The sequence below is a fragment of the Balaenoptera borealis genome (assembly GCF_965194805.1).
Source record: "Balaenoptera borealis genome assembly, chromosome: 2".
NCBI lineage: Eukaryota > Metazoa > Chordata > Mammalia > Artiodactyla > Balaenopteridae > Balaenoptera > Balaenoptera borealis.
In genome coordinates this window covers 79407186-79417535 of record NC_138867.1, presented here as the reverse complement: position 1 = coordinate 79417535, position 10350 = coordinate 79407186, and positions in this window count along the sequence as shown.

Genomic DNA, 10350 nt, shown 5'->3' with positions numbered 1-10350 from the left:
CAATTGTTGGAGAGATTGTGAAAAAAGAGTTTACACATTGGTTGTGAGAGAACAAACTGGTACAACTACTCTGGAAAACAATATGATAATACCTAGAAAAGCTGAAAATGTACATAGCATTTAAATTAAATGTCCAGGTATATTCTTCAGGCCCAGAGAAATTACTGCACCTGTGGCCAAGGAGAACTGCACAAAGATGTTCTTTCCTGCACTGTTTGAAATAGGGAAAAATGGACAAAAACCTAAATGTCCATAAATAAGGAATAGATGAATAGGCAGTGGCTTATTTATACAGTGGAATAATATGCAGCTGTTGAAATGAATGAACTAGATCTACATGGATAAATTTTAGAAACATTACTGAAGAGACAGGACCAAATTGAAGTTGCAAAATGGTACATATGATTCCACATATGTGAAAATTTAAAACATAGCAATATTGTACATGTTCACAGACACGTACATATAGAGTAAAAGTCTCAAAACTTTCATGAGAATGCTTCCCAACAAATTCAGGATAATGGTAACTCTCAAGGGAGGGCAGGAGGGATGAAAAAGAGATGGGGAAAGGATAGTATTAGATGCATTGGCAATGCTTGGTTACAAACGCCCCCAAAAAAATGACCTGAAGCAAATAAACAGAAGGCTAATGTTTGTTAAACCTAGGGAGGTGGATATGTGGGTATCTGAAATATTTATTTTCTGTATGTTTAAAATTTTAGCAACATTTATATAGAGGAATATGCACCAGCTGAGCATCAGAAGGCCAGGCCTGTCTCTGATTTCCTCTAAAGGCAATGCTATGCTTTCAGCCAAATCCCTTAGCACAGGGGTCCCCAACCCCTCGTCCTCGGACCTCAGCCTGTTAGGAACAGGGCCACACAGCAAGAGGTGAGCGGTGGGCGAGTGAGTGAAGCTTCATCTGCTGCTCTCCATCGCTCGCTCGCATTACTGCCTGAACCATCCCCCTTGCCCCGTCTGTGGAAAAACTGTCTTCCACGAAACCGGTCCCTGGTTCCCTGATGCCAAAAAGTTTGGGGTCTGCTGCCTTAGCATCTTTTCATCTCAGTTCCCTTATTTGTAAATGGAAGGTTATAGCATTTTGCCCAGCCTGCTTCAGTGTTTGGAAGATGACAAAATAAAATTTTATATATATATATAATATGGCTACTTTGAAAACTATTAAGAGCTAAATAATTGAAGAATTATTACTGTTTGCATGTTGACATGTAAAAAATAGATATCCATAAAAAATAGTGATGCTAGTTTGGGAAAACAATATTAACATACTGTATATCTTTAGTATGGGTTTTATATTGCTATTTTGACTCTACAAAACTATACTTAGTCATCTCATCCTACTCTGGAGGCTTGACAAGGAGAGGGAGAAAATTGAGTCGCATCATTTCTCCAACTCTATCCCCTAAATACTCTAAGGATTTGAAAGAGTTAAAAGCACAAAGATCTGCCAGGAACCACTAGGAGAAGAAAACATTGCATGCAAACATGGTGACTTAGGAAATGTCAGTTTAGTCAAAAAGACCACTGGCAAAGGAACACAGTGCATGTTTCTATTTAGAGCTTTAAAAAATTTATTTTAAATAATAGCATTGGAAAAGAATGTAAAGTGAAGGGAGAACAAAAGGAGCTTTTTGCATATGTACTCTTTTCAGTTGTGCTCTTCTTAATAAATGAACTCTCCTCCAATACATTTGTTAGATAGAAACAATCAAGGCTGAGGCTTTATCCTCTCTCCACTAATTAATTACCGCAAATGAGCCTGTAATGTGCATCATAACAACTTAATAAGCTGGGCCAAACTATTTTAGATTCTGCTATGCTAGTATTTCATCATGGCTGGGCTATTTAAAATAGGTAAGTAATATCTGAACACAAATAGCTTTTGAACTACTTGTGTCCTTCAAAAGAAACTCTATGTCTTAAGCAGATGTACTGTTTCCCTGGAAGGAATGAAAGCAAAGAATGTCATAGTAGAAGTGAGGACAGGGAAAGGAGGATGAGACAGGGCAAACATGAGAGCTTACACAAACTATCTTCAATAATATAATATCCATTCCCTCTGCAGCTGTCACACTGGCCGACCAGATGCCATTCCAACAGGTCCTTCACATTTTTCCATATTTGTTGGACATGAAGAGTGGAGTATCCAATAGCTGTACTAGCCTCTCTTTTTTGACATCATTTGTTTCGTTGCCCATTCTTGCCTCAAATGTCTAACTGAAGCTGGATCAAAGTGTGACTAATACAAGCTCCTTAGTAATGTCTCTGCTTTTAATGAAAATTTAAAGGAAATTAGTGACTCACTGAGTCGATGAATAGACTTTGTATATCTGAGGATGGGTTAAAATATGGCTTACTGTCAATAAAAGAGCCAAGGGCCCCAGATGAGCTGTGAATTATCTAAGACACAATTATCTGAAACTTGACAGCCCTGATTTCTTTCAAATCAAAGGTCAATGTATCTTTCAGGCAGTAACATCTGCTACCATCCCAAAGTGTTAATTGACTAACTTCAGCAAAGTCAGGCAGATCTTCATCTCTCCCTCCTTGAAGCACAAAGAGTTTACCACCCATGAAGGTACAATTCAGTCATTTCCAAAAGGAAGGAGAAAAGAGGGTGTCAGAGAGCCGATCTGGAGCTCAAGGAGAGCTCTATAAGGTGGTCTTTTCAGTGGACTATTTTTTTCCTGTTTATTACTTGTATCAAGTTTCTCTAGAACATATAACCAGGGATTTTCATGATAGAATGGAAAAAAGTGGAAGAATTCTCTCAAAGTAGTTTTTAAACATGAGCTGTTTAGAGGCAGAGAGAATGTGCTAGTTTGATGGGCCAGAAGAAATTTTAGAGGCAAAGGCCAGTAACAAAGAGAAATAATTAATTGTCTCCCTTCCTCTCTGTTGTCACACCCATCATCTCTAGGAGGAAATGGTTGAAAATGGAGACATATAAAAAAATCTATGTTTGACCTAAGGGCAAATTTAATAATGGCAGAAAATGTATTTGATCACATTTCTTGATGTCTGTTCCAAAATACATTGTACCCTCAAATTTGTGATGCTCCTGGGATAAGAAGTAAATGTATGTATAACTTTTAGGAGTGGTACTTTTGGTAAGTTTTTTGGACAGAATCAAGACTGGACTGTAAAACTGGGTCTCGAACTCATTTCTTCTCTCATAACTTCCCTCCCATCTCCCCCTCTTTCCTCTGCAGGATCTATTTTAGCAAATCCTTGTTAAGATGTCAAATGAGAAAAATTTCAAGTGGGTCCTCTACCAAGTTTACATGTATGTTTAAAAGTTCATTCCAAAACCCCGAAGCCTTCAAAACTCAAAGGAATACAGCAGTTATAGAATGACAGGCACAGGGATGAGATGATAGATGATCAGGCCTCAGGGCCCTCTCAGTACAGCACTGATCCGTTTACTGCTAAGGCCAACCCAGAACACACGTGAGCAAGAACTGACAGGTGAAGAGAGAGATCTGCACTGTGTGTACTCTTGACCCATGGAGTAGAGGTCAAAGAAATTGAAGTTATGAGAAAACTGTCCTTGATTTAAACATTTTCTTAAGAATATTCTCTGTGTAGAAAAATATCTCAACAAGCAATTTGGAAAGATTTAGGATCAGTTTAAATTCTATTGATGCTTCAAAGGATAAGACGGTTCAGTCAGCAATATATGACCAACTAGAATATTCTTCTCCAACAAGGAGAACCAGTCCTTTTTATATACTGTTGTCACTCACTGACAGGCAATAAATCCCCTGTGTATTTGCTCAGAAGAGAAAAATGAAGATAGGGCCAGATAATATGGCTTATTATATTTCTGTGACTCCTGCTTTTCTCCAGCTTTTCTATTCTTGGTTGTCACACTGCCCATGTGGTCTTGAGCAAAGCTCCAAATGCTCGAATGTGTTAGTTTAATGAGTTTATCCAACTCACCTAACTGTGGACGCCTTCTCTGAAGTTCCATCACTGCACTTCACAGAACAGCTTGGCAGCCTTGAATTCCAATAACAGAAAAGGACTCTTAAACAATAGCTCATTTGATTTAAATCAAATTTTATCCATGGCATATCAACTCTAGAACAGTATTCTCATTCAGAAAACAAACTCCATCAGGATAAGGTCTTCTCTAGCTTGTTCTTTCGGCACTAAGGCTGACTGTCTTTTGAGGAAGATAAAACTGATACAAAATATCTAAAGACATATCAGGCATACATTCCAAAATGACTGCATCATTTTCCTTCAATCTGTTCACATTTATTATACATTAAATCATTTGATTTCAGTGAAATCCTCCTCTTTGCTTCGAGAGACAACAGTTGTTCCTTTTATGACCAGGTAACTGAACAATTTAAGAAAATGACTGTATTAGCCTAAGAAAAGGGAATTTGATTTCTCCATGACATTGTAGCAGTAAAAAAGAAAGTTATGAAAACTCCTAGTGAAAAAGTAGGATAATAAATTTGTCTATAAGTTATTAAAATAACCATAATAAAACAAGCAGCAGAAATTACTTATAGATGGCCAATAAACACGACAGATGCTCAACTTCAATAGTCACCAAGAAATTGCAAATTAAAATCACAGTGTGATCCTACACACACACACCAGGATGTCTAAAATGAAAAGATAGAAAAGGCCAAGTGGAGGTACCAGGGCTCTCATACACTGCTGGTGGACAGGAGAATTAGTACAACTACTTTGGAAATCTGTTTGGCAGTATCTATTTAAACTGAATACACACATTCCCTATCACCTGACAACTCCAATTTTAGGTATATTCCCAACAGAAATTTGTATGTACATTCACTGGATTACTTGTACCAGATCGTTCATAGCAGCAATTGTAACAACCTCAAACTGAAAACTATCCCAAATATCCATCAACAGTTGAATGGATAAATGGATTTGAATGGATAAATATTGAATGGATAAATATTCACACAGTGGAAAACTCTATCGCTGTGAAGGTAAATGATCTACAACTACAACACACAACAACAAGAATGAATCTCACAAGCATAGTGTTAAATGAAAGAAGCCAGACACAAAGGTGTACACATTGTATTATTCCATTCATATAAAATACAAAGACAGATGCAACTAATTAATGCCTTGTTTATGTTATCTATGAGGGTACAAAGAGGAAGTCAAGTGCCCAGAGGATAGGAGTGCTTGTTGTCCTCAAGCTCCCCCCTTCTCCTGCGTGAGGTCCCCACCCTGAGCACTACACTCACGATAAAATGAAGATAGTTTTTCAAGTGAATGCTGATGCTGAAGCACGTGGCAAGCAGGCACAAAGCCATGGAGACACCCTTGATGTAGCCTCCAGGGCAGAAGAGGACATTGTGCTGCTCCCCCAAACACAGAACCTTGAGACCAACAGGGAAGTTTTTCTTTAATTCTCCCATTTATGGCCCCATCAAAGCACAGAAAATACTTTGATTTAGGCTATGGTTAGAAATGGAAACTCGTTAGTTGTGATGTGGTAGAGGGAATGGCTTGGCAAGGGGGTGTAAAAGAAGATGAGTGGACTTACATAATGCATTTCCAAAAACTATTATAGACATTTACTTCACACATAATCCTTTTAGGAGAAGTTGCAGGTGGACATGGCACTCAGGCTCCTTTCAATTTGTTTAAACTGTGCACAAACAGACCACATGAAGGCTAAGAAGATATAAATAGAGGATACTGCTGCAGCTGAATACAACTTACAACTTACAAAGAGAACCTGACACACATTTATTTAATGATGTGTCTGAGAGCTAATTGTGCTGGGTAATAAATGGCAAACATACACAAACAGAGTTAAAAGCGGGTTACTCCTACTTGGTCAAATGAGGTTTTTTCCCTAATTTTTCTCTTCTTTTTGTTGATTCCAGACCCTGCAACTTTTTCCATGGGAGACACCTTTCTTATCTATCTTTGTGCCCCTACAGCAGGGGCTGGGACAAAAGGTTCTCAACAAATGACATCAAATGGAAGAAATGTCACTATTGATAGTTCACCCTGATGCTCTCTCTTCCACCAGGGATTCCTGTTCTCCACCCATTATCCATAATGGCTTGTGAAAAAAAGCCCCCTGAGGGGCCCCTGCCACTTCTCTTGCGTCTTCCTCACCTTCAGGTTCCCTGAGTCATTTTCAAACTGCCTGTTTCTTTTTTTTTTTTTTTTTTTTAATATTTATTTATTTATTTTTGGCTGCACTGGGTCTTCACTGCTGCACGCGGGCTTTCTCTAGCTGCGGTGAGCGGGGGCTACTCTTCGTTGTGGTGCACAGGGTCTAGGTGCGCAGGCTTCAGTAGTTGTGGTGCACGGGCTTAGCTGCTCTGCGGCATGTGGGATATTCCCGGACCAGGGCTCGAACCCGTGTCTCCTGCATTGGCAGGCGGATTCTTAACCACTGTGCCACCAGGGAAGTCCCCAAACTGCCTGTTTCTTACCACCTGCAACACTCACCCTTTTCCACCCACAACCCTCATCTACCTAGTGCCCTCGGTTCGAAATATCTGGGAACGATAGAACTCTGGGAGGCACACAGATGGCTCATCAGCAAGGACTGTGCTTCTCAGCCCTTCCTACACACCGAAGACCCTTGGAAAACTGGTAAAACATACTGTACTGATGGTGGGACCCCACTCCCACAAATTCAGACTCGGTTGGTTTGGGCAGATATCTGGCAGCTGGATTTTTTAAAGTGCAACAGTTAATTCTGATGTGGCCAGGGCTGAGAACCACGGCCTCTAGGATGAATGCATATTCACTAGATGTGGGGAACAGCCATGAATAAAGCAGAACACTGGACAATAAATACGGACTCTGAGCATCTTAAGAAATAAAGGAAGAGAGGAAGTGGGAGGTGAGGCGAGAAGCCATTCAACAGAGGTCCTGCCCTTAGCAGGTCTGGGGCTTTGAGGAAAAGAAGCTGGCAACTCCCAGATGTACCTGTACTCAGTCCTCAGCAGCGACTAATAAGCAAGCTTCTGATGGTTCTATTTAGAGTACTAAAGCCCAATTTTAATCTGATGGAGAAAGGAAATAGTAAGGACAGAGCTCATGACTCTGTATATGACAGGCTGAGGAGGCCATACTGAGGGAAACCTGTTGTCACCGGCACAGTGGCTTTGGTCCCTCCTCTTCCTGCCACGCCCCCCCACCCCCCCCACCCCCCCCCCCACCCCCCCCCCCGTCCACTAGGTGTTGCTTCTGCCCAGCACCAGCACACACTCCCTTCTCCTCTCTGGGCAATTCTCTTCTTATCATTCGGTGACGTTTGATGGCAGTGTTTTGGTGGTTATCATTAATGCTTTCACTCTAAATTTCGTTTCTAACTCTTCACAGTGAAAACCACCTCCCCAAGAAAACTTCAAGCACAGGCTTTAGAACCAAAGTGACCAAGGTTTGAATGCTGAATTGATCATTTATCAGTCATATAATATGGGCGATTGATTTTCTGAGCTTCAGTTATTTTCATTCTATAAGATGGAGAGAATAATATCTACCCTGCGGGGTTTCATGAGATTAAATAAGATCATTTAAAAAAAAGTCCCTGACGATGGGAAAGTGCACAACAAATATGAGTTTCCTCCCACTCTAGATAAGACCTCTCTCTCAGACCTGCACTGTCCAGTATGGTAGCCACTAGCCACCTGTAGCTATTTAAATTTTAAATGAAATTAATTAAAAGTATTTAAAATTAGAAGTTCAATCCCTCAGTTTCCCTAGCCACACTTCAAGTGCTCTGTACATAGCCACATACAGTTAGTGATACACACACACATACATACATATACACGAACATATCTCATTGGATAGCACAGATTATAGACCATTCCATCATTGCAGAAAGTTCCTGTAGACAGCACAACTACACCATCAGGCCTGCTTAAGTGCAACTGCAATGAAGACAGGAACCATCCATGGAACCCACTGGCCAGGCAGTGAGGTGCAGGGCTAAATACTTCTATCAGAATATTCCATGTGTAACATAGCTGCCTTTTCTAGGTGTTCACTTCCAGGCAGAAGGGACAAAAAAGATGTTATAGAAAGAAAAATACCATATGATCTCTCTTATATGTGGAATCTAAAAAATAAATAAATAACCATGCTAATAGATACAGAGACCAGATTGGTAGTTGCCAGAGGTGGGGCAGTGGGGAGTGGGAGAAATTGGTGAACAGTTTTTGCTTTGTTTTGTCTTTTCAGTTTAAATAAATTGAATAAAGAATAAATTAAATTAAACTAAAAGTATCAGCATGCTAAAAAAAAAGATAAAAGTAAAAAAAGAAGATGCTGAGGAATCTGAAAATAAGTGCGACTTACTCAGCGATTTTGTCAAGACTGGGCAGGTTATGTTAGTCTTTAGCTCTGCGTAAGCAAATAAATCCATCCAAGGTTGTCAAGCAAAGGGTATATTTGCCATGAATTTAATTTATTATTCAGGCAGTACTTCTAGACACTGCCTTGGTCAATTTTGAATTCATTTCCCTAGCAACCTGGGCTAAATTAAGCAACATGACAGAGTCATGAGGCAGGGAGCCTTTTGAGAATATCTTAACCCATCATCTCAGACTTTAAAGTTGCCTTTTATCTTAGTTGCTGTGCCTACACTAGCCTGCCAACGATTGTCATCTGGGGCCTATAGTCCCCAGGTCACTAGTTCAGGTCATGACTTGTTTAAACAGGAAAAACAAGAACATGATGGGTCACAGGGTATGGTTGTGCAGGCTGTACACTGCACAACTCCATGGGGTACCATTTACAAGGTTATCATAAATTTGTATATTCATTCCAACAATTTCCCAGAAAGCAGCAAAGTATCTGAAACAATGAAGACACCATCTAGCTTCATAAAGGTACTGTATGCACTAGCTGCCAGGGTGACTGGATGTGCCACTCTGAAGCTAGAGGAAGAAACAGACAAAGGAGTCAAAATCCTTAATCTAGGGATAATTCAGCACTGGGGCCCAAGAATGTTCTGGATATCCACAGCAGTTCTTTGTTCCAGTAGCTGCCAGAGATATTCTGCCTTGTGACTCACTAAGCTGGACAGGCCTTGCCCTCTGATTTAGAGATTTTCACTGGTTTTGACCAGGTTTCAACACTAATACAATGTTTCTCAAACAAACAAACAAACAAAAGAAACAATAACAAAAACCCAAAAACCTCATAGATAGGGAGAGTAGATTGGTAGTTGACAGAGGCAGAGGGTGAAGGTTGGGCAAAAAGGGTAAGGTGGTCAAAAGATACAAACTTCCAGTTGTAAAATGAATAAGTCATGGAGATGTAATGCACAGCATGGTGACTACAGTTAATAATAATATAGTGTATATTTAAAAGCTGCTAAGAGTAAATCTTAAAAGATCTCATCATACACAAAAAAATATGTAACTATGTGTGATGGTGGATGTTAACTAGACTTACTGTGGCGAACATTTCACAATATATACAAATATCAAACCATTATGTTATACATCTGAAACTAACATAATGTTATACATCAACTAGATCTCAATTTAAAAATATTCTGATTCTGAACCCTACTTCAGACCAATAAATTAAAATCTCTCTGGATAGGGCCTGGGCAGCAGTATTTTACAAAAGTATCTAGGGTGCAACATGCTGGATAACCGCTCCTCCAGCAGATAGAAAGAATGGAACAGATGTATAGAGGGGAATCTGATGCCCCAAGTCTGGGAGAAAAATTGTTAAAATGGAAGAATTTTTAAATGTGTCGCATAGGGCTTTTAATTACTAGAACCAAAGATAAGCAGAAAATAGAAAGAAAAATGTTAAATAAGCAACATGATCTGGTGTTCATGATAGCAGAGTGGGTCTTCATCATTTCTTTTTAAAGTTTAGATTTATACTGCAAATGTAAAGACATAACCTCAAACTTTATTGATAAACTGTTCTTGAGCACTCAAACTGAGCTTTAAAGTGTTAGAAGAAGCAAGGAAAGAAATGACTGAAAAGGGAAAGGGGGGGACTTCCCTGGTGGTACAGTGGTTAAGAATCCACCTGCCAATGCAGGGGACAAGGGTTCAAACCCTGGTCTGGGAAGATCCCACGTGCCGCGGAGCAACTAAGCCCGTGCACCACAACTACTGAGCCTGCGCTCTAGAGCCCACGAGCCACAACTACTGAGCCTGCGTGCTGCAGCTACTGAAGCCCACGCGCCTAGAAGCCCGTGCTCGACAACAAGAGAAGCCACCACAACAAGAAGCCTGCACACCACAACGAAGAGTAGCCCCTGCTCGCCGCAACTAGAGAGAAGCCCACGCGCAGCAACGAAGACCCAAAGCAGCCAAAAATAAATAA